The sequence below is a fragment of the Urocitellus parryii genome, chromosome 1 (genome assembly GCF_045843805.1).
Source record: "Urocitellus parryii isolate mUroPar1 chromosome 1, mUroPar1.hap1, whole genome shotgun sequence".
NCBI lineage: Eukaryota > Metazoa > Chordata > Mammalia > Rodentia > Sciuridae > Urocitellus > Urocitellus parryii.
In genome coordinates, this window is record NC_135531.1 from 142,084,757 (window position 1) to 142,110,634 (window position 25,878).

The window sequence follows — 25,878 nt, forward strand, 5'->3', positions numbered from 1 at the left end:
GTGAACCTCAAGCAAGATTTCCTAAAATCATGAGAATGGGGAAATACGGAGAGAACTTTCTTTTCTTTTTTTTTTAAAAAAGAGAGAGTGAGAGAGAGAGGGGGACAGAGAGAATTTTTTAACATTTATTTATTTTTTCTTAGTTCTCGGCGGACACAACATCTTTGTTTGTATGTGGTGCTGAGGATCGAACCTGGGCCGCACGCACGCTAGGTGAGCGCACTACCGCTTGAGCCACATCCCCAGCCCCGGAGAGAACTTTCTTAACAAAAATACTGGTGAGTGGTGAAGTAAGACCATCCCTGGCCGCTCCACAAACTCCACTCTGGCTTGCTTGCGTTGGATTCTCCTCTTAGACTTCAATCTCCATATTGAGAAGTATGGCCTCTGCTCCACACGGTGGCCCGTGGTGTAATCCTAGTTACCCAGGAGGCTGAGGAAGGAGGATCACAAGTTCAAGGCCAGCCTGGGCAGGTTAGTAAGACCCTGTCTCAAAATAAAATAAAAAGGGCTAAGGAAGTCATTCAGTAGTAGTGCACTGCATCCTAGGATGTGTAAGGCCCTGGGTTAAATCCCCAGTAATGCACTCCCCCCAAAAAAAAAATTTAAAATAAAATAAAATAGAGCCCCCTTGGCTCTGTACCACCCTATAGTTCTAACATGGAGTTCCCCACTCCCTCCCATAGTAGATACTTGCTTGTTCTCTCCCATCAGATGCGAGCTCTGTGGCAGCCGATGCTTCCTCTGTTTTGCTTGCTTCTCTATCCTCAAAGCCTCCTACAGAGCTTGGCATACAGTAGATCCTCACTCAACATTTGTTGCAAGGGTTTGAAGGCTATAAGCAGCAGCTAGGAAGGAAGGGTGAGGTCTGCTCTTGGAAATCTCTGATCTCTCTCTGCAAAAGCTGAAAAGGGGCACTATTATGAATGATGTTATTTTCTCTCTTTTATTCCAGGATTTACACATCACAAAGAACCTTCTCACTCATTAGCCCATTTTCACACATTTTACATAGCAAGAAAATGTTTTGAGTATCTTTAAAATATATATATATAGAAGTCTCTATTGTTTATACTGATCACAAAGAATTGCAAAATTTCTATCTGATTCTAAAGGGTAAAAAGTATAAAGTGAAAATCTTCCCATGACTTCCCAAAAAAGACTTCTCTACCCAGAAACATTCACAGTTGAGAGTTTGGGGGTAGGGTTCTAATCCTCACTTTGGGGAAACTAAAGCTCAGAGAAGCTAAGAGACTTGCCCAGAATCACACAGCTACTCAACAGCAGAGCCTGATATTTTTGTCTATGAAGCCTATTATGAGATGGTAATTCTTAGAGCCTCGTTCCCCTCCCAAAGGTCGACTGCAGGCAGGAGTAAATGGAGTTGGGCTGGGGGTGGGGAACTCCATTGCTGCTGGGCACAACCAGCAGAGGTATTTTCCTCACTGGTCCCCTGTCTTGGGAAAGCCCCCGCAGCCCACATGACTCCCGGGCAGCCACTTACTGCCATCTCCCCAGTCCTACCAGACACCCAGCCTGGCCAGCTTAACATAAAGCATTTGGTGGGTGAGGAACTGAGTGAACTCTACAGGAATCTTGGCTCCCACTGCTCTTTCTTGCTCAGACTCTCCCTGGATGCAGTGGTTAATTTTTCTTTTATTGTAGCAAAATGCACATAAAATTTACCATTTTAACATTTTTTTTTTATACTGGGGATTGAACTCAGGGGCATTTGACCACTGAGTCACATCCCCAGCCCTATTTTATATTTTATTTAGAGACAGGGTCCCACTGAGTTGCTTAGTGCTTCGCCCTTGCTGAGGCTGGCTTTGAACTCACCATCCTCCAGCCTCAGCCCCCCAAGCTGCTGGGATTACAGGTGTGCGCCACCGTGCCCAGATCATTTTCACCATTTTTACGAGTACAATTCAGTGGCATTAAGTACTTTCACATCACTGGCCACCATCCCTCTCCAGAACTTTTTCATCACCCCAATCTGAGATTCAAAACCCATCAAACAGTAACTCTCTATTCTTCCTTCCTGCCCCCAACCCCGAAGCACCCACTATCCACTTTCTGTCTCCGTGACTCTATTTTAGAGAGCTCACATAACTGGAATCATACAATATTTCTTTCATGATGGTTGATTACCTACGTCAGCGTGGCAGGTCTGTGGTGCCCAGTTGTTTGGTCAACCCTTGGGGTTGCTGGGAAAGTATTTTTTGTGTGATTATCACTCAAATCAGTAAAGCAGGTAGGTTCCCTCCAGAACGTGGGCAGGCATCATCCAGGGACACAAAGAACTGAACAATAAAGGTAGAGCCCCCCCAAAAAAGAAATTGCCTCCAGTCAGCCGCATCTGCAATGCAGTTCAACCTGGAAATTCTGCCCGAGTTTCCAGGTTGAGCTGCATCTGCAATGTCAGCTCTTGTCTGAATTTTTGTGCCTATAGATAGATCCATCAGTCCCCAGAACTGCGGGAGCCAGTTCCTTAAATGTTCTGTCTGTACGTGGATGTGACACACTTAGGTACCCCGTCCGTCCGTTCTGTTTCTGGAGAATCCAAATACACTGGCCCTGCTCCCTCCACGTGGAGATGATTCCCATCTCTTCCCTCAGACCAGATAACAGAAGAGAGGAACCTTCTGGAACCTTCCCTCTTGGGACACTTGTCACATAGAGGGAGGGCGTCACATGGCCTCACAAAAAGAGGGAGTTCGTTCCTTCCGAGGTGCACTGGACTCTGTCCTCTCTCACTGTCCATAATGTTTCTGGGATTGGTCAATCTCCTGACCGGCTCCTAGGAGCCCTGGAGAGTGGTATATCCCCATCTTAGACAGAGCTCTCCCTCCCCTGTGCCAGCAGCCATGGCCTGAGGGTTAAATCCCCCACCACTCCCTGTTCCCAATCCCTGGGACACCCCACCATCAGTGAGCTGTGGAACACACCCTGGGGCCACTTGGGTAACCCCAGGCCCCTCCCCTCCCAGTCTTTGCCTGGCACCCAGGTAGAACACAACACCTGACCCTCCATTTCTCCATGGTGCTCCCACAGAGCCCAGAGGTGCTCTTAAAAGGCTCAGGACACCCCAAGGATTCTGCCCAGGCCACGACACCCAGGACCACTCTCTGGCTCCTGACACATGACAGGGACTGTGACGAAAGTGAACAGGACCATGTCTCTTAGAACCTCAGGCCCCCACCTGGGAGTGGGTCTTGTGAGGTGGTGATGAGCTGAGTTTGGAGCAAATGATCTGCTTTTGAACCCCAGCCCTGCCACTTACCACACATACCACCTCAAGAAGCCACGTCTCATCTCTCAGACTAGTTTCTCGTCTCTAAAATGAGAAAGAAAAAAAAATTGTCTATCCCACAGATCCCCTGGAGGAGTGAATGAGCTCACCCTGGAGGTGTTTAGCACAGAGTAATCACTCTGTCAATGACAGGCAGTCATTATTACAATTGATAATATTCTCATTGGCTTTGTGACTTGAAGCAAGCGGCTCAACCTGTCTGTGCCCCACTTCCTGACATTTGAAATGGGGATAAGAACACAGTAACAACAAACACTCCACAGGGTAGGCCTATGGAGATAAAGTGACATCAAATCTGAAGTCCTCACCCCTCCATAGACAACAGCTACTGTTCGTCATCGATATTCATCATCACGGTAGCTATTATTGGGGCTGGCCGGCTGACGTGGTCCCTCCATCCCTCGAGCTCCCACGAGCCATCTGCGACTCTGGGTAGTGGCAGAGCCAGAGCCGCACTGGATCTCCCCACCCCCACCCCTCGGGGCCCCTTTGAAGTCCCCAGGGGCCCCAGGCCCGTGATAAATGTCCCAGCCCTATAGGTTATGACTTGCTGCCAGTTTTGACGTTAACCATCACGCCCTGGCTGGGTGTTTGAAGAAAGTGGCTAAATGCTGCTGGGCTGATGGGGGAGATAGCAGCGGGGGCTGGTCTTTGAAAGCCCCCCGGCCGGCCGCCCCGGCGAGAGGGAGCGCGGAGGCCGGCTCCGCTGCAGCTGTTTAGTCTACCAATCACGGTGGTGACAAAGAGTCTGCATGGCACGGACAGGGCCGCGGCTGGCGCTGGGCTGGGCGAGGAGGGGGCCGCCCCGCAGCCACTGTGCAGACTGCCTTTGCTTTCTTTTGGGGAGGGGGGGCGCCTGCGCGGGTGCGCATGTGCGGGTTTTCGCACCTTCCCAAAGCAGAGCCCAGGTTGCAGAGGAGAAATAGCCGCTTGCTTCAATTCACAAAGCCAATGGGAAGAGTATCAATAATGACAATGACTGCCTGTCGTTTACAGAGTGGTTACCCTGGGCTACACACCTGTGGAGCCCAAGAATGGGCCACTCTGTGGCTGTCCTCTCTTTCCCCTAGAGAAGGGAACTCGTCTTACACTGGTTCAAATGCCAGGCTGAGGACTCACCTCCCCGCTGCCTCTCTTCTTGCAGTGAATTGTGGAGAAAGATCCTTGACTCCCTGAGCCTCCGTTTCCTCATCTTTACAATGGGGGTGAATAAGGGCACTTCCTTCATGGGGTGAAATAAGGATTAAATGAGCCTCTGAGTCCCAAAGGAGAGGCTTTTGGAGATGTGAGCAGAACAGGAGCTCTGGACTTGGAAGCTGACCTTCAACGTCAGTCAAGGGCACTGGGTAAAAAGCCAAAAACTCCCACTTGGTCCCCAGATGCCTAATCTCCGCTCATACTTTACCCTGCTCTTTTTCATTCATTCATTTTTTTTCTTTCTTTTTTTTTTTTTTAAATATTTATTTATTTTAGTTTTCGGTGGACATAACATCTTCGTATGTGGTGTTGAGGATCGAACCCGGGCCGCACGCATGCCAGTAGAGCGCGCTACCGCTTGAGCCATATCCCCAGCCCCCATTTTTTTTCTTTCAAACAGCTTTCCTCAGGCTGGGAATGTGGCTCAGGCGGTAGCGCGCTCGTCTGGCATGCGTGCGGCCCGGGTTCGATCCTCAGCACCACATACCAACAAAGATGTTGTGTCCGCCGAGAACTAAAAAATAAATATTAAAAAAAATACTCTCTCGCTCTCTCTTTAAAAAAAAAAAAAAAAAAAAACAGCTTTCCTCGGAAGCTGAGTAGCATCATAATGAATAACGACAGTCGGGCACCGAGCAGAATACTTCACACGTCTCAGCTGGCCTGGGACACGCGAGTTATTATTAAGCCAATTGATATAGTGGAAACTGAGGCTCAGAGAGAAGAGACTTGTCTCAAGAGTGGAAAGAAAAAAACAATTCAGCTTGTCTCTTGGGTTATATGTGATACTCTAGGTAAGGTACGGGAGGATAAGGACTCAGGCACCTAGGCCACTGGCTAACCACAAATTTTCCTCATCTGAAGATGGAAATGATGACACCTGACTTATAAAGTTGCTGGGAGCCTTAGATGAGATAACAGGGTACAGTGCCTGGCCCTTAGCAAAGTCTTAACAAATGGCAGTGGTGTGATTCTTGAGCATCTATTTGGTACCAGCCTCTTTCAGGATCCAGAAGTGCAATCAGAGAGGGATTTGCCTTCAAAGAGTATCAGTCAGGACCAGCCAGGTTATGCTGCAGTAACAAGCAACCCAGGCTTATTTCCACCTACTCATTCAGAGTCAAAGGCTCTCCACCTGACACATTTCCAAAATTACTAGGGCAAAATGAAGTGAATTTGGGAACTCAGTGGCTCATAGTTGCTACTGATTATTTCATAATACATAATTCTGCTTTACCTTCAAGGGAACAGGGGAGTATAATGCCACCAAGTACCAGAAAGGAAGATGAAAATGATTGCCAACATGTCCCACAGTCCAGGAGGGGAGGCAGCTGTGTAAACAACTACCCTGCTGGACTTACGTCTTCACTGCATGTTATGGGAACACAAAGGAGAAGCAACTTTGTCTTGGAAAGGAAGTCCTTTTAACTTTTGTGGTCTAAGACTTAGGACACCAAGGGGTCTCTGAATCTCACCTGACTTTCATCTTTCTGTTATGATACATCTTCAAGTGTGATGCTCATATCTCCCACAACAGAGAGCCTGGGCAATTGTCAAAATGCAGAGTCCCAGGCCCCTGCCCTGACCAACTGAATCAAAATCACTGGGTTAGTTCCAGCACTTTCTGCATTTCAATCAGTTCCCTGGGCAACTCTGATCCAGTCGGGCTGCAGAAGCCGCACAGTGAGAGCTGGTTAAGACCCTCTGGAGCCAGAGAAGCACATTTCAATTTCCAGAGGCCTGTCCCCACTACACCTCTGTCTCCCTCACCAAGAAAGAGTGGATGGACAGGGCTGGGCTCTTGACAGAGACATAGCAGGTACTCAGCAAATACCACTGAGTGAAGCAAGGCCAGAAATGAAACAGGAGAAAAAAAAATCAACCTAAAAATCATATGCTCTGAAATCACACAGCCCTGGTTTCCCGTTCCAGGCTGGCCAGTTACGAGATGGGCGACCACAGACAAGTTACCTCACCTCTTAGGGCCCCAGCTTCCCCACCTGTCACTAGGAATGACAGTCCTACCCACCTCAAGGACTGTGTGGACACACGGCATGCTCTCTAAAGGTCACCAGAGGGTAGTGACTGCTTTAATAACTCCTGGTGCTGGGCCTCGGTAACTCCTTTCTAGAGATGAGGAAAGGGAGGCCTGAGCTCCAGAGGCGGGACTCAGGCCCTGGCCAGCTCTGTGTCCACCATGCCCTGGACCTTGTCCTTTTCCAACTGAGACTGCTGCAAATGTGGGCAAGCGGCCCTTCCCACTCCCTCCCCCAGGCCCTCAGGCTCACACACTCATCTCTGCCACGAAGAGGGGAGTCCTCAGACCCCAGAACTCAGGCTGAAGGCTGAATCTGTGGTTCTGGCACTGGCTGAGCTGTAAAGTAGCCTGGCAATTATGTCCAATGCACAGATTCCTGGCCCCAGTGCTGGGGACTAGGATTTCAGAGATTTGAATTGTGGTCCAGGACTGGCATTTTACCAATGCCCCTGGTCTTCAGGCAGGTGCTATAGCCTCTGCTCTGACCTCCAGGTGGTTCAGAATGAGCCAGTTTGGAGAGTCTCATAGGCAGAAGAGGGTCCTGGCCACCCAGGATCCTGTCCTCAGCAGTGATACTGCCCCCAAGATGAGCCCTTCCCCTGCTCAGGTTGCCCCCTGCCCACCCATGTCCACAGTGGTCCATGGCCTGAGGCTTACAGGTGGCTGTATTTGTAGACTTGGGGTGGTGGTTTAGAATTCTGGACTCGGAGACAGGACTCTTCTGCTTGCTCCGCCCCTTCCCAGCTCTCTGAACCCCCGTTTCCTCATCTGTACACGGGGCTACTCCCTGATGGAAGATCACGGTGCACACTTAATGATATGCGGAGGAAGCACAAGTCACAGGGCCCCTCTGGAAGCCCTGCATCTAATATTTTCTCTTCTTTAAATAGGATTCCATAAAACCCACGTGGACCCTGACAGAAACAACAGCTAGTTACCTGCCCGTGAGGAATGAAGCTGTGGACTCTGGAAAACGGCCACCCCGGGGGCTCCTGGAGCCCCCTCCCCACCTGCTTTATTTCTCCACTTTCCTCCTGGCTGGACCCTGACTATTCCTTCCGGAGGAGCTTATCAGCCCAGAGTGGCAGGGCCTGCAAATCAGCCCTTCCTCTGGGCCCAGGGGATTAACCCTGCAGACCCCAGGCCAGGGTCAGTGGCCTGGGCTACCAGTTGTGGCCCAGGGTTCCCAACTGCAAGTGGGGTCAGGGAGGGGTGGGGGTGATACTTAGGAAGGGACCCCCCACCCCCACCCTGGCAGCCAGAGAGATGGAAGCCAAATGGGACCTCAGTGTTCTGCTTAGAACAACATGAAATCAAACCCTCCCCTCCGCACAAAGAGCTGCGGCTACCTGGCCCTACCTCCCTGCTTTCTTTCTCTCCTGCCTTGTTCTTGCCCTGGGACTTCTGTGCAGTCGCCTAGAGCCCCCTTCCCAGACCTTCAAGAGCCTCCTCCTCCAGCATCAAATCCCAGAGAGGCCACCTGTACCCCTGTCACACCCTGATTTGCTTTTTCCTCAAATGAAATTCCCATGCGTGTTCTGCTGATCACCTGCTGGTACCTGAGAAAGCTCACTCCCTGCAAGGTGGGACCAGCAGCCATAGGCAGACTGAAAGGATGACACTGGAGGTCGGCTCAGCCACCACCCTGGGCTCTGGGCAGGGCTTGGGGTGAAAGACAAGGGTGGCTCAGCCAGGATCCCAAGCCAAGGAACCTGTGTCCTTACCACCCTGAGAGAGCAGACTGGGAGCAGGGATTTAGAAAGACAAGCAACCCTGCTAGTCTCAGTCCCAAGCCCCAGGGCTGGCCTGGAGGAGGTGGTCCTGTGTTTGGCCCTGTGTGAGCACCCCTGGGGAGCTTGTTAGGGGGTAAGGGATGCCTGGACTTCTCCTCTGGAGGGGGGGAAGCTTCCCAGAGGAGCTGTGCTGCAAAGAAGGTGAGCAGGTATGGGGTTCCCACCACACACCTACAGCTGAATGGCCATAGGCCAGTTACTGAATAATCATCTCTGTGACTCAGTTTCTCCATCCGTAAATGGGGATGGATAAAGGGAGGGTTAGGCAAGTTAATCCACCCACACAGGGCAAGTAGGTGTTCCGCCTGCCCATTTTCCAGAGCCCCAAGCCCCAAGCCCCAGGCCTGCCTAGTCCTGGCCTTTAGCGCCATCTACTGGCCAAACAGCACAATGACGCGTACTGACGTCCCAGGGTGGAGGAATCCGGGCCGCAGGCAGATCTGCAGGGACACCCCTACAAGAAACCAGACAGGTCCCTTCCCTCTGTGGGTGTCACCTTCCTCATCAGTTACCTGGGCATGGGGTTCTCTCTCGCCTTCTCATCCGTATGGTTTTGGGGCTTTCAGAGACTCTTGGAGGGCAGGGATCAAATGCCCTCGGCGAAGGACCCGCTCAGCCTGAGCTCGGAAGCCTTGTCCCCAAAGTGGACGTCGGGGCGGTTTACGCTCGGTTCCGAGTGAGTTGTCGCAGGAGCAGGACGAATGGACACAGGACCCAGGACCCAGTCCTCTGGGGTTCAGGACAGGTTCAAGGCCTTGCTGCTTGCCCCACTTGGGGTGGAGGGCACTCTGGACCACCGTGTCACACACCCCTCCCTCCCTCCCTCCCTCCCTCCCTCCCTCCCTCCCTTCTCTCTCTCTCTCCCTCCCTCCCTTCTCTCTCTCTCTCTCTCTCTCCTTCTCTCTCTCCCTCCCTCCCTCCTTCTCTCTCTCTCTCTCTCTCTCTCTCTCTCTCTCTCTCTCTCTCTTTCTCTCTCTCTCTCTCCCCCCTGGACCGGTGCATCCAGGAGGCGAATTTTGTTTTGTGTTTCCTCTGCTTAATTAATGTCCCTCCCCTCCCTGTGTCAGCCCTTGGAGCCGGGGCAAGGTCCTCAACTGTCCTGGACACCCAGCGCCCCAGCACCTGGAGGGGGAGGCTGGCAATACGACTGACTCTTCAATTAATAAATAGAACAACACTCACGACACGTGCAATCTCGACCGTGCTCGCCACCGGCACAGACTGTCACGAAATTTACTTCCATCCCCCCTCGCCTTCTGCAGGCTCAGAGTCACCCTCCTGCCACACGCACCCGCCGTCACAAAAGCAGACGCCCACTTCAGCGATCCGCACACCAGCGTGTCTGCACACCCCAGGCACATGCACACGCACACGCCCTCTGCTCGCAGAGAGCCCACCTGGTTTCTATCCCAGCCCCCCAAACTCCCTCCTTTGGAAGCAACCCAGGGAGGGATCTCCATGGGCCCCAGGGAGGACAGGCGGGTGCAAGGGTTTTATGCATTTGCTGGCTGTAAATATTCTTCAAGTAATGCTCTAACTCCCACCGCCTCGCCTTCCTTCTCTCCAGGAGGGGAAGCGCAAGTTTCCAAGCCCTCTGCTCATCACCTCGGTTCTTCTCAAACTAATCAGCTGGGACCAGTTGAAACCTAGGGTCACACACACCATCACCACCATCATCGCTGTCATTTAGACTGCCAGGGTTTGGATCCAAGCTCTTCTCTGCCCCATGGGTGCCCTTGCACTAGTGACTTGACTTCCCTGGGTCTCAGGTTTTCCTCTGCAAAATGTAAGTAATAATGGTATTTACCTACTGAGGGAGATAGTGCGTTAAATCCCAGGGCCATTATGCCTGGTACCTGCAAATGCTCAGAAAAATGGGACTTATAATTATATCACTATAAGGTCCTTAAGATGATTAGTTTTACAATGCCATTTATACATAAAATGCCAGAACTAGAGGGACTCTTGGAGACCCCCCCTATTCCAACTCTGTCATAAGCTGGAGATAAGTCCAGAGAGGGGAAGTCACTTGTTCCAAATCACTGCCGGTCAGTGATAGAACTTTGTCAAGAATTCAGTTTAAGCTCTTTGGTGAAGAATCCTTGAACCTGACACCAAAAACACAATCCATAAAAAGAAAAAAATAATAATAATAAATTGGATTTCTTTGAAATAGAGAATCTCTGCCCTTCAAAAGACATTATTAAGAGAAAAAACAAGCAACACATTGGGAGATATTTACAAATCACATATCCAATACATGACTTGTAGCTAACATATACAAAGAACTTTCAAAAATCAATAATAAGAAAAAGACCCAAATTTAAAATGGACAAAAGATTTGAGCAGACACCTCAGCAAAGACAAGGTACAAATGCCAAATAAACACATGAAAAGATGTTCATCATTGATCAACAGAGAAATACAAACTAAAACCTTAATGAAATAACACCCCACACTTACTAGAGCCACCAAAAATGTATAATAAAGCTAACAATATCAAGTCCTGATAGGGATCTGGAGCAAGCAGAACTCCTAGTCTTCACTGGTAGGAATGCAAAATTATATAGTCAATTATAAGTGGAAACACAAATGACAATAAAATCCAGCAGTCCCACTTCTAAGTATTTATTTTCCAACTAAAATGAAAACGTATGTTCACTCAAAAATCCATACATTTGCAGTAGCTTGATTTGTTATATGAGCTAGCAACAGCCCAGTTGTCCTTCAGCAGGTGAATGAATGGACAAACTGTGCTACATCCACACATTAGAACTCTGCTCAGCAATAAAAATCACAAATATTGAATGTATCAGAATAAATAAAAGGAGGGTTAAGACCACAGACTCTATGATTCCATTTATAGGACATCTAGAAAGTGCAAAGGATAGGCTGGGTACGGTGGCTCGTGCCTGTAATCCCAGTGGCTTGGAAAGTAGAGGATCACAAGTTCAAAGCCAGCCTCAGCAATTTAGCGAGGTGCTAAGCAACTCAGTGAGACCTTGTCTCTAATAAAATACAAAATAGGGCTGGGGATGTGGCTCAGTGGTCAAGTGCCCCTGAGTTCAATCGCTGGTACCAAAATTAAAAAAAAAAATGCAAAGGATAAAGGGAAAGGGCAGAGAGGCTGAACACAAGAGGACATGAGGGAATTGGGAGCGAGGAAATGATTTTACAACCTCACCAAGTTGACACACTTTTGCATGGGTCAAAAATGCAGAAGACTAAATAAAAAAAAAGTGAATTTCACTGTAAGTTATTACTTAATATTTAAAAGAATCCAGGTCTCCAGACTCCCAGCCCAGCCCTCTTTCCACCTCACCCTCTCCAGGCACCATGTAGTCTGTGAGCCAAAGCACTGCAGGCACCAGAAGATTGCAAGAAATGCAGAATCCCCGGCCCCAACCCTGGATTCCGACCCAAAATCTTAACTGTAGTCGCAAACTGTGCAAAACAAGGCTGTGAACCCTAATTGACACCATGTTGGGCTGGTCTCTCCCAAAAGCAAGGGAAGTGACAGGCCAGCACTATATTCCAAGTCAAGCTTGAGACGTGGTTCAAGTGCAGCTCTTGTGTGACCATCAGCAACAATTCCCCCGCCCCGCTGCCTCGGTTTCCCCATTTGGACACGAGAGGATAATACAGAACCCCAAGCAGCCCTTCAGCTAGGACCCATTTACTGTCCATTTTCCCACTTCCTCTCTGATGGTGCTCACTCCTTTTACCTAAGCAAACTTACCCTGGGAAACCGCCTTGGGGTTTAAGTAAGCAGTGAATGACGTTCGATTGAAACAGCGCCCCCTGGTGGAAAAGGTGCGCACTTGAGAAACATTTTTCCAATATGAAGTTATCATACAAGTCATGAAATTATATGCATGTTTAATCCCCAAAACAATCCTTAGTGGTGCTATGCCTGGGGAATTGTCTGAAAACACAAATGTGAGGGTGACTTCAGGTTTGGAACTCAGGAATTCATTAATTTTTTTAAAAAAGCTTCTTATATCCTGAAGTATAATAGATACAAGGAAAAGCTCACCAAAAGTAGCTCCTAGAGAACACAGGCATGCTGAGGGCACTCAGATCCAAGAGTCAGAAGACTTCATCCCTCAAAACCCCCTCTAACACCTTCCCAACCTTGTCTCTCCCTCTTCCCCCAAAAGGTGGCGCTGTTCTCACTTGAGACACTGATTCTGGTTTGCCTGTTCAGGGGTTTTGTGTGAATGGAATAAAGATGTATGTGCTCATTTCTGCCTCTCAGTCAGCATTATGTTTTAGAGATTCATCCTTCTTGTTGCACAGAATAATTTTTAACCATCTCTGTCAGTGATTCTTTTCTTTTCAATATTTTTATTAGTTATTGATGGAGCTTTATTTTATTTATTTATTTATTTATATGCAGTGCTGAGAATTGCACCCAGTGCCCCACACATGCTAGGCAAGCTCTCTACCACTGAGCCACAACCCCAACCTGTCTGCTAGTGATTCTTAAACTTTCCCAGTCTTGGAAATCTGGGAATTCCAAATTGGAAAATTGAGGCTCAGAGAAGGAAAGGAACTCACCCAAGTCCACACAGCTAGTGAGGTGACTAACCCACCCATCCACTGATGAATGTTCCCCCTTTGCTGCTGTGTTTCCTGTCTCCATCTTTCTCCTTAGATTGACAACCTTTTCAACAGAGTACACAGGCTCTGGGGTCACACTGCCTGCCTGACAAACGGACCTCAGGTATAAGCCAGCGGTAAACAAAATGTTTGTTTTATTATTTTGGTTTTTTGACAACTGAGAACATTTTAATTTCACTTTCATATTAGATGACATGAAGGAACTTTTAATTTTGGTGACTATTGTTTTAGGGGTAGATTGTGTAAGAAATTGTTTCTCTCTTTTGAGATACATACAAATATGAACCTGGAGAGGACAGATGGGATGTCTGCAGTTGACTTTAAAATACTCAAAAAAAAAATTAAAGATGGCAGAGCATGTATAATATGATTGTTGGAGCTCAGTAATGGGTCTGTGGATTTTCGTGGCACTCTTGACTTTTGCATGTTTGGAAATTATCACAATTAAAAAACTTTTTTTTAAAAAAAGGCTTAAAAACAAAGACCTGAGTTCAACTAACTTGGAGCTCCCTGGGAGGAAAGTGGCCTCTGCTTCCTCTCCGGGAACCCAGGTCTTCTCAGTGGGGGTTCTGACAAAGGAGCAGGAGGAAGAGGTCAGGGCCAAACCCTGGGTCACGATGCCTCCTGGGAGCAGGGTGTTCCCAGTGGAGATATTTTTCCATCTGGAACCACAGAACCACAGAACCCCGCCCACACATCCAACCCACCCACTTTACCACACACACCACTGGCCCCAGGACTCCTAGAAAACCAGAGCTGCTTTTGATGAGCCCTCTAATGAGGTGCAGCCCAGTTTTGATTAAACTTACTAAGCAAATGATTCAGTTGAGCTAGACACCCATTGGGAGGTGGCTGTCGAAGACGGCATCTGGAATTTGTGGTCACATCAGAAGCACCCGGTGCTGGAGAAGTTCATCATGGATCCCTGGAGGCTCCTGGTGGTCTCTGGGGCCCCTGGAGAGCTCCTGGATAAATCGGGAGGGTGGAGTGCTGGGCCACGGAGGGGACCCCATGTTCCAGGCCCAATTCTGCAGCCTCCCAAGGGACCATGGGCCAGGAACTCCATCTGGGGTTAGAAGGGACCTCTGGGGTCATGACTAGGCATAGGGTAGGTGTCATCACAAAAGCAATGTCCAGGTGCCTCCACTCACTAGCTAGGAGAACTAGGTGTACCTTCCCGGGGCCAGCTGAAGTCACACCTGGCCTTCCAAGAGTCCCCCTCATGCTCCCTTCCTGCCCCACACTCTGTACAGTTTGCAACTCCACATTTACTTGCTGGTTTCCCTATGTGCCTTCCCATCCCACAGCTAACTCAGCCTGAGCCACTGTTCTACCCCTGCCCCCAGACCCGTGCCTGACAAAGCAGGCCTTCAAAAACTAATGACTGCATGGAGGCATGAAAAAAGGCAGTGGCCCCATGTCGGAAACACAATAGGTGCTCAATAAATTATAAATAATTTCTGGGCTTTGCTTTCTCCCTGGAAACATGAAGCTACCCTTATACCTCTAGAAGTGCTCTCGGAATTGGGAGAATTGGTATCTGGAATGGCTCTGACCAGCTAAGGTATTGCACAGAGCTGCTGGCACTCCTCCCCTGGAACATCAGGCCAATGACAGTGACCTGCCAGGACTCCATCCAGGGAGCAGGGACAGGATGCAAGCAGGGCACTGGTGACCTGGTACAGCAGGGCAGACACATCTGCAAGATGGGTACAACCATTCTTAGCTTTGCTTCTCATTCTTGCAGCGAGTGTAATCAGTTTTACATGAGTGCAGAGCAAAGAAGAGTGATCTGTATCTTATGCTGGCCGAGTGCTTCACGGTTCCAGTAAGTCTCTGACAGCTGTGCCCCCTCTGGAACACTATACGGAGACAGGATTCTTGGGACAGCCATCCAGTCCCAAGTAGGGTACAGAAGTCAGGCATTTCTAAATTGGTAGAAGCAAAGATGATTGGAATGAAGAAACAAAACTGCGATTGCTGTTCTACCTCCAGTATCCAAGATCTGTCCTCTCTGTATTCCTCACTAGCAACAGAACCCTGTGCCCCAGCCAACAAACTGAATTTCCCAACCTTCTCTGCACATAGAGGACACAGACAAGATTTAAGCAAAAGTTATTAAATGGGACTTTCAGGAAAGCACTTAAAAGACAACCGATAGAATAAGGAGCCTGTTGCTCCTCTCCTTCTTGCATATAATGCTAGGGCTTGGGTCCAATGGCTGGAGCTTTAACTGTCATCAAGGCCCATGAGGATGAAGGCCAGGTGCTCAAGATGGAAGTGCAAAAGGAGACTAGGTTCTTGATTATATTGTGGAGCAACCATCCAGTCATAGACTGCTCATCTCTAGGCATCTCATTAGCCCAGGAGTTAACAAACAAATTCGTTTGAGCCACTTTAGTCAGATTTTGGTGGCTAGAAGCTCAACATAATTCATTGCATATGTAGAAATCATGAAGAAAAAAGATCTATGACAGTACCCAAGGCATAGTGAGTAAATGGATAAGACAACTATCAAATAAGCAGAAGAAGGGAGGGTGAGAGGGAGGGAGGAGGAAGTTGAAGAGACAGAGGCTGGCTATGGTGGTTCAAGAACAATTTTCTGAGCCATGTGCTGTGGCACACAGCTGTAATCACAGTGGTGTAGGAGACTGAGGCAGGAGGATGGCAAGTTCAAAGCCAGCCTCAGCAAAAGCAAGGTGCTAAGCAACTCAATGAGACTCTGTCTCTAAGACCCTTTTCATCCCTGGAACCTCCAAAAAAAAGAAATTTCTCTAATCTGGAAGTCAATGGAGAGTTTGAAATGATGGATCCTGTTGGCATATTCAAGCCCAGACCCTCTCCATGCCTCCCTATTGGATCTCTCTCATGAAAGAAGTCCCCCCACCCAATGCCACTATGCTCCCAAAGTTTTGGGCTGCCTCCCCCAGACTCAAGCAAGCATGATGGAACAGGGCCCAGACCAGCCATGGCTGGCCCCCAGGCGCATGCCTGCTGCAGATGGCCCTGCCCAGTCTCCTTTCCTGGGTGGGCCGGCTTCTCCACCTGGGTGGGAAGACAGACCCTCTGGAAGGTGTTTGCAAACCTGGCCTGGATTCAGCTTTTCTCACTCTCCCTGGAACCCCCCCCCCCATGCAGAGTAGGAAGGTTGTCTTCCCTTTTCTCCTGGGACAACCCAGAAGAGTGGATACTATTGTAACAGGCTTGGGTTATACTTTCCTGGGCTCACAGAGCCAGCTTGGAACTCAGGCGCCAAAGCCATACTCAGCCTAGCACTTCAACCCCTCTCCAGAAGCTTCTCCTCACCCCTCCCCAAGTGGTGGACACCCCACAAGAGGAGGAAGCTGGGTGGGAGCTGGGACAAGTCAAGGGTCCTCCACACCCATCAGACACACCCCTGCCCCTACCCCTGTCCCAAGCCATTGCCACCTCAGGCTCCAGTGCCCAGAGGTGGCTCCAGCCCCCAATCCAGCCACCCTCCTCTCAAGGAGAGAAGGGAGAACAAATAAAAATAAAATGGCAATGACTCTGGCCGAGCAGGAGCACGGGCAACAGCTTTACCCAATTAACATTCCTTCAGGGTTTGGGGCCACCCCCTTCAGTGGCACCTCGTAAATGTCAGGAGGAGCTTGGGAGCGACCCGGGCTTCTCTGCGACCTGGCTGAAGCGGCACCCTGAGCGGGGCCTGCCCAAGGAAGGAAGGGTGAGTGCAGCCTTCCCAGGGGCTAGCAGGAAACCAGAGGGTTACTCAGAGAGCCCTAATCAGGGCCACGTGGGCCCACGGGAGATGTATGTTGCTAACAGGAGGCCAAGAAGCTTCCGAATCATGACCTGGAGCACCCTGGGAAGGAGAGGGCAAGCCACGAAGTCAGCCCCTCTCTAGTTGGACTCCCTCCCCATGTAGATAAGAGCCTCCACCAGGCTCCTCCCACTGCTTAGCTGAGATGACTAATTAATTAATTTCATTAATTTTTTTGTAGTACCAGGAATTGAACCCAGGGGGTGCTCTATCACTGAGCTATACATCCCCAGCCCTTTCTTTCTTTTTTTTTTTTTTTAATATTTGTTTTTAGTTGTAGTTGGACATGATACCTTTATTTTATTTATTTTTATGTGGTGCTGAGGATCGAACCCAGCGCCTCGCACGTGCTAGGCGAGTGCTCTATCGTTGAGCCGTAACCCCAGCTCCCTTTTCTATTTTTTATCTGAGATAGGGTCTCACCAAGTTGCCCAGGCTGGCCTCAAACTTACAATCTTCCTGCCTCAGCCTCCTCAGCCTGAGTCGCTGGTTTGACAGGTGAGTGCCACCATGTCAGGTGTGATGGTTAATTTTATGTGTCAACCTGACTAAGCCACAAAGGGCCCAGGTATTTGGTTAAGTGTTCCTTCTGTGTGTGACTGTGAGGGTGTTGGGGGAGAGTGACATCTGAATTGGTGGCCTGAACAAAACAGGGTGTCCTCCTTCGTGTGGTTTGAAATGAGGGATCCTGTTGGTAAATTCAAGCCCAGACCCTCTCCCTAGCAATTGAAGGCGTAAATAGAATAAAAGCCTGAGTAAGGAAGGATTCTCTCCACCTGTATCTCCTCCTTCTGTGATGCTGGTTTCCTCCTGCCCTCGGACACCCACCCTGGACTGGACCTCACACCACTGGCTGTCCAGATCTGAAGGCTGAAGATCTCAGGCCTTCAGACTCAGGCTGGACGGCACCATGGGCTCTTCTGGACCTCTGCTCACCAACTGCCTCTGTGATCACGTGAGCCAATTCTTTATAGTAAATCTGTCTATATGGCCGTGCATCTGCTGTGGTCTGGGTGTTCGTCTCCTCTTAATCATAAGTTGAAGCTTAACCCCCCAAATCCTACCTTAATGGCATTTGAAGATGGGACCTTTCGGAAGTGACCAGCTCACAAGGGCTCTGCCTTCATACATGGATTAATCCATTTATGGATTCATGGGTTATGGCAAGAATGACTTTGTTAGAGAAGAGAGCTCTCTGGATGGCTTGCTCAGTCTCACCCGTGATGGCCTCCGCCACGTCATGGTGCAGCACAAGGCCCTCACCAGAGGCTGAGCAGATGTTCGGGGACTTCCCAGCTTCCAGGACCATAAGCCGTATAAATAACCCTCTATTCTTTGTAAATTACTGAGTCTTGGGTATTTATAGCAACAGAGAATGGACTAAGGCCATACCTCTACCTCTCTCTTCTTTCCCTTGCTCTGAGAGTCCTGTTCACACTCCTCCCTGTGGAGGGGATAGCTCTAATTCCTACCTCCTCCTCCCTCCAAGCTCAGCTTCCCTGATGCCCCCAGCAGGATCTGACCCCTCAGAGCCCCTCTCATTGCGCTCCATATCTGCCTCTCCCAGCAGCTCTGGCTTGTGTGCCGGTTGCTTGCTGCTTCCCCCAGTAGACCATACAGCCAAGGCATGTCAGGGTCTGGCTTGCCATCTGCCATGTGCCCACATGGTGCCCTGGGAGTGGGCAGACAAGCAGGTAGACAGTGTCCACCTCTGCCTGGAGCCTCCCAGATGCCCAGTGGGATGGAGGGCTTCCTGATGCCCATGTTTGGTCCCTTCCAGAAGCCTCTTCTCACAGGCCAGAGGATTCCAAGCCTGGGGTTGCTGGCGACCATGCAGGTTCCCGGCTCCATGGCCATGGATCCTGGGGCTGGAAAGATGCACTTCGGTGAGCAGCTTGCGAGATTCCCATGCAAAGGAAAAGCAGGGGTACCTGGAGGGTGGCGCCGGGAACCTTCTCTGTGTCCCCCTGCCTCTTCCATACTACACAGCTGGCCCAGGTTCCCCGACGCAGGCATGTGAGATGGACAGAACTGCAGGGAGGCTCCTGCACCGACTGCAGCTCAAGAGATGAGGAGAGCAAGGGAGTAGGAGTCAGGGGATGAAACTCCAGCTCTGGCCGATGAGGAGTGGAGAGAACGCCGGCAAGTCCCTCTGCCTTTCTAAGTCTCGGTTTCCCCCATGTGTAAAATGGGCAGTGGGGGAATGACCTGTATCCCAAAGGACTGTGGGCAGGAGCAACTGGGATTCTTTCAAGAGTCACACAATAATATAAAATATTACTTTTCTACTCACCATCATCATCCTTATCATAGTTATTGGCAGTTTTGGACAAAATAAAAGAGGGCTGTGCGTGCCAGGGTGAAGGACGTAAATTTATATTTCCTGTCACACACATGTTTATTCACTCATTTACTCAACTAATGCTTACTGAGTTCCTACCGTGTTCCAGGCCCAGTCCTGGGCACAAGGAAGACACCGATCCTGGTCAGAGAAGTCTCCTTCCCAGGGCCGAGGTCACAGTGCTCAAAGGGCCAGGAGGCTCATGACAGTTAGCATCCAGAGCTTGGTGGGGGTTAGACAAACCAAAGTCCAGAGCCCCATCTGCAGAGGGCAGCTGTCTCTTAACCCCATGCTAAGGAAGGCAGGGCTCCCGGTTTTACAAAGAAGCTGTGCATTTGTATATGACTGTTAGTCAGCTTTTCACCACTGTGACAAACACCAGAGAAAAGCAGATGAAAGGAGGAAAGATTCATTTTGACTCACAGTTTCAATCCATGGTTGGCTGACTCCACTGCTGGGGGCCTACACTAAGGCAGAGCATCATGGCGGAAGGATGTGGCTGAGGAAAGCTGCTCAGCTTGTGACAGCTGGGAAGCAGAAAGAAAGGGGAAGGGGCCAGAGACCAAATATAACCCTCAAGGCCATGCCCCCAGTGACCTCCATCCTCCAGCCACCTCTGACCCGCCTACAGTTTCCACCACCTCCCAGGAGCCCATTCAGTTATGGATGGATCAATCCACTGAGCAGCTCAGAGCCCTGTGTCCCTAACCATTTCCCAAAAGTCCCACCTCTGAATATGACTGCACTGAGGACCTAAAGTTCAACATGTGTGTCTTTGGGGAACTCCAAACTGTTACAGTGACTGTCCTGATTTATGAATGTTGGAGCTCGACATGGGGGCACGTGCCTGTAATCCTTGCTATTTGGAGGCTAAGACAGGAGGATATAGAGTTTGAGACCAGTCTGGGCAACATAGCAAGACCCATGTAAAAAAATGTTTTTAAATAAATAAATTAAAAGTTAAGAAAGAATTAGGGGGGAAAAAATTAAAATGTTGATAGTTAACAAAAAAAAAAAAAAAAAGAGTAAACTAACCATTGAGTGAGAATCAAGCAGGCCCTGAGACGAAGAAAGCCTATCCTCCCAGAGGGATGTCCTGGCCCAGGCTCCTGAGCACCGTCCCTCTCTGGACAAATGTCCACTGGGACAAGATTGCAATCTTAGCCCAACTCAGCCTGCTCACCAGGAGGAACACTGAGTCCAAAGGTGAAGGTGAAAGGTGAGTTGGGAAGGTGAGAACGTAAAGTAACCTCCAGCAGAGGAGGAGAGAGAGGTCCAGAAAGGGACAGGACCAAAGCAAGGTGTCATGGCAAGGAATGGCCAAGCAGGGCTGTAAAAAAAAGCCCTCCAATATGACCATCAGGCATAGCCCTGACATGAACAAGTCACTTCTCCCCACCCTGACAAGCTCAGAGTAAAGTCTCTGTCATGTTGTCCTTGCCCCCATAAGGGGGAGAAGGCAAGAAAATCAGGGTGGGGACTACCAGACCAGATGCTTTAACCCCAGGGAAAATGATGTCATGGATAAATCCAGTGGCAGCTGATAGGATTTGAAAGGGTGGTCCTAAGCCCCAAAATTTAGTATAAATGATGGAGAAAATTAACAAGCATTCAGCCAGCTGACACTGATGCCCTCATGCTGGAGAGCCTGATGAAGACCTGGACTGACATCCCAACCCATCTCATCGTTTGCCTGGTCCTCTGCATCTTCCTCACCGCTTTCAAACTCTACAGCCATATCTTGGCCCTGGTGAGAACTGCAACCCGCCTCTCCTCAACCGGCCCTCAGTTCCACCCCAGGAGAAGCCTGCCTGGGTCCCTGACCTGATCAATGTGGTCTGAGTGAGTGTACATCTGCTGGACTTTGAGCCTAAGGCTTGAGACTTTAGATCTGGCACTTGAGCTTAGCATGCAGAGGGAATGTCTGTCATGAGCCTGTCATGATTAAGATTGTTTGCAGTGTTTAGAATTAATCTAGAATTGTTTGCTGTGGATGTATTGCCTAGCATTAAGGATAGTCATTTTCTTGATTAAGAACCTATAGAGTGAAATTGTATTGAATGATTTGAGTGAATAAAGCATTGAAAGCACGTGGACATTCTTCATTTCTCCCCCCTCCACTGCATAAGTTGCACCTTTGCCCGTGGAGACAAGGGGTCATGTTCCTTCCACTCTCCAAGGAACCTCATGTCTTTGGCTGGCTGCTGCTTTCTTCCCACATCCTGGGAAATGCTGGGATTGGGGTCAGCCAGGCCTGGGATAAGAGGGCAGTGAAGTACCCACACCTACAACTGTTTCAGCATGAAGAGTTGGGGGTGGGGTGACTAAGGGGAGGTGGAAGACCAGAAACCACTGGAAAAACCCAAGTGGAGTCTGATGTTGTTTTGTACCCCACCCCCACCCCGCCCACAGACACACAGACTCAGCACCGACCTGGGCATGAGAATGAGGAACTTAAATGAATGCGACTCAGACAGCTCTAGGGATGGCTCCAGCCGTGGGGTGCTCAGCCATGCTTGGCAGGTGGAGTTCCGTATCTCCCCAGTCCCCAGACCCCCCTTTAGTGAACCAGGGCAAGTGGGGAGACTGCTCCGAGCCAGTATTCTTTGGGTCATCGGGCTCACCGTGACCTCGGTCGCTCTCTAGAGCTGGTGGCGCCTGCGGCACCCGCTTGGACCGCACGCAGGTGTAAGCCAGGCGCACTAATAAATCCCGCCAGGTGGGGGCGATAAATACCAAGCTCTGTCGCCGAGTGACGCCGAGGCCAGGTGAGGGTCAGGGTCCTGGAGATGCCGCTCAGGTTGGAGCACCCAACCCGCGCCACCTGCGGACCGCAGATCCCGCGTCGGCGAACGGTGCTGCAGCTCTTCCCGCACCTTCCCCGGGAGTTGGGGTGCATGGGGGTGAACCCGGTGAACGCCCTGGAGAGGCTCGCTGCAATCCAGGGGAAGAGAGGCGCTTTGGGGAAGCTGGGTTGGTGCGGGGAGGAGAGTACAGAGGGGACAGCGAGTCGGGAGGCTGTCTAGTTGGGGAGCCAGCCATCCGTCCGTAATTTGCATTTTAACGCCTCTCCTCGGCGTTTCTTTGTCTCGCCCCAGTGGTCATCCAGGAGCTTTAAGAAACGCGGAAAATGGATTCCTTTTTTCCCCTCTTCCCTTAACTGAGGGTTCGTTATTTTCCTTTCTTTCTTTCTTTTTTTTTTTTTTTTTTTAACCATTAGATGGCCATCAATAAGGAAATGGCGTGTAACACAAGGATAAAATACTAAAATATATCTAGTTCCTGCCAGAGTTCCAAGCCATAATTTACAAATTTTCTAAATTGGTTGATTTACAAAACCAAGTTGTGGAATAATGTATATGAGAAAATAAGTGTGTGTGTGTGTGTGTGTGTGTGTGTGTGTGTGAGAGAGAGAGAGAGAGAGAGAGAGAGAGAGAGAGAGAGAATGACAAGAAAAGTTTGGAGAAAAGTATTAAAGATTGTGCTCACAAACACGGCATCCTCTGAGGGGAGAGAGAAGGCAGAGATTTTAACTTTACCTGTAAGAGATCCACATTGTAAAATTAGTATGCAGTATGGTGAAACTAAAAATTGATGAAAGTAGCTTTTTTAAATATAAAACTGATTTATGACTCTTAGAAAAAAATTACAGTATTCAGGGCTGGGGATATAGCTCAGTTGGTAGAGTGCTTGCCTCATATGCACATAGACCCTGGGTTCTAATCCCCAGCACCACCAAAAGAAAGAAAGAAAAAATGACAGTATTCAATATACAGTTGGGTAAAATGCTACATGATATATATGGTATGTTTTTATTTCTAAATGTGTGTGCGCACACACACTGAGGAAAAAAAGAAGACCCCCCCCCAAAAAAAATGAAACCATAAACAAAACCTTTACCAATAGTTATTTCTGAATGTTAGGGTTAGGGGTTACTCAGTAAAATATGCGAATGATATTGGTCCACATTAACTATCGCCAGCTAGCCAGGCTGGCATCCTGAGCTGTTTCACAAAAGCTGGCTGCACCAATAACTGAAGAAAACAGCAAAATAAGCACACAACACACATAAATATTTTTGCTTGCAGGAAGCAGGGACAGCTCTCAACCGTAAAGGTCCATTGGAAAGAGAGCTTGCACCTGGATTCTTTATTTTTATAAGGGGGGCACACAAAGGGAGGTTCGATGGAATGTTCTTTCCAAAATAAGGCAGGGGGTCAGTTTTCATAGGGTTGCTTGATGATGTCTTGCGGTCAGCAGATTTGACTGACATCTTGAAAAGCACACCCATCTCAGGTGCTGTGTGGGATCAAAGGCAGAGGGAGCAAAAAGGACACACATGTCACACAGCCCAATCAGAGAAGCAACATCAGTCCAGTCCCCCCGCCCATGTGCACAAATGCTCACAGCTCACCCACAGCCCATGTTGTGTACACACCATTTATTTAACCCATGTCTTACTGATGGATGTCTAAGCAGCTTCCAATATTTTCCTGCTCTCCAGTTCTGTGATAAATAGCTTTAAAGGATAAATCCTAGAGGGGCAACCTTGAGATCAGAGGATGCCACAGGTTATATTTTAACACACATCACCAAACTGCTGCCCCCTGCAAATCTGACTCATTTCCATTTCCCAGACCCCTCCCCAGAAGTGTGGAGGGTCTATTTTCCCATGTATCTGCCAACATTGGGAATTGTCATTCTTAATTTCTGCTCATCTGATAGGTATGAAAGTCTGTCTGATTTTAATTTGTGTTTCTATCACAACCAAATCACATTTTGTGATGAAATACAAACACAGGTTTTTCTTTATGCCTTGCTGTTTCTTAATTGGTATTCCTGAGATGATACTCTCTTAATGATATATAATAAGCCTTTACACTTTATGATAAATCTTGCTATTTGGTAGGACAATTGTTCCCCACTAGGTCTTCCAGCTTCATAGATTTCTTGACTGTTCCTTACACTTCCATGTGATTCTTTACTCTTCTATGTGTATTAAATTCTGCAAAAGACTTTGGGGTGTTTTGTTTGATTGCTTTGCACATACTCATGAAACTAGGAAGAACTGATATCTTTTTTTTTTATTGGTTGTTCAAAACATTACAAAACTCATGACATATCATCTTTCATACATTTGATTCAAGTGGGTTATGAACTCCCATTTTTACCCCAAATACAAATTGCAGGATCACATGGGTTACACATTCACATTTTTACATAATGCCGTATTAGTGACTGTTGTATTCTGCTACCTTTCCTATCCCCTACTATCCCCCCTCCCTTCAAGAACTGATATCTTTATCCTGATCATGAGACATCTTGCCATCATTCAGATTTTTAAAGAAAAATTCCTCAGTGACATTTTATAATTAACCTTCATAAAGCTCTTTCACGATTTTCAGTTACATTATTTGAGGATGTTGTATAAATTTGTTTTGGGTTTTGATAGTTGTGCTATTTTTGCAAATATGGTTTTTCCCCTATTATGTATTTACAATTGATTATTTTTGGATTTCAATAAGGCTATTGATTTTTCCACATTGATTTCATATGTTACCACTTGCCACTTCCTTAGAGAATTGGTTTTAAAGGTTTGTGTCATTGATTCTCTTGTGTTTTAAGATGCCTGATCCAATCATTGGCAGTTTTCTCTGTTCCTTTAAACTACTTATACTTTTTTTCTTTTTCTTGTCTTATTACATTAACTACAACCTCCAGTACATGTGTGATAAAAACAATAACTCTGAGTGTTCTTGTCTTTTCCTAATATGTTTGGTTAGCCTTCTTGTATCTCTCCATGAAGTATGTTTTTTATTATACTATTCCCAGTTTTATCTTTAAAGATCAGTTTTCAGTATTCTGAAATTGCCTTCCTTCTTTTATCCAGTCATTCTTTCTTGATATCAGTTTACACAGGGAATGATAGAAAAGGGTAACATTCTAAAACTAATAGCCCCAGGAATTGCTCCTCCCTGTTATAAAAATATTCTACCATCCACCATGGGAGTCCTCAGTTATATGTGGCTATTAAGCTCTTAAATGTGTTTTACTGAGACTAAGAACCTGAACTTTAAATTTTCTTTTTAATTAATTTAAATTTATTTATTTATTTTTAAAAATAGTTTTAGTTATCAATGGACCTTATTTATTTATTTATATGTGGGGCTGAGAATCAAACCTAGTTCCTCACACATGTGAGGCAAGCACCACAACCCCACAACCCCAGCCCCAATTAATTAACTTAAATTTAAACTTACAAACTGATGATTGAAATTTAATGCTGATCAAGTGTTCCCAGTGAAAATTTAGTGTCCACATTGAGATGTAAGTACAAAATACAATCCAGATGACAAAGGTTTAGTTTAGAAAAAAAGAATGTGAAATATCTCATTAATAATTTTATATGATTACATATTAAAATGTAATGTTTTCATATAATGTATTAAATAAAGCTTAAGTTATATCACCTAGTTGTTGTTTTGTTTGGGTACTGGGGATTAAACCCAGAGGCATTTTACCACTGAGCCACATCCTTACCCCTTTTTATTTCTATTTTGAGACAAGGCCTCACTAAATTGTGGAGATTGACCTCCAACTTTTTTTTTTAATATTTATTTTTTTTAGGTGTAGATGGACACAACACAATGCCCTTTGTGTGTGTGTGTGTGTGTGTGTGTGTGTGTGTGTGTGTTTCTGAGGATTGAACCAGGTCCCACCCGTGCTAGGGGAGCACTCTACAGCTGAGCCACAATCCCAGCCCTGACCTCCAAC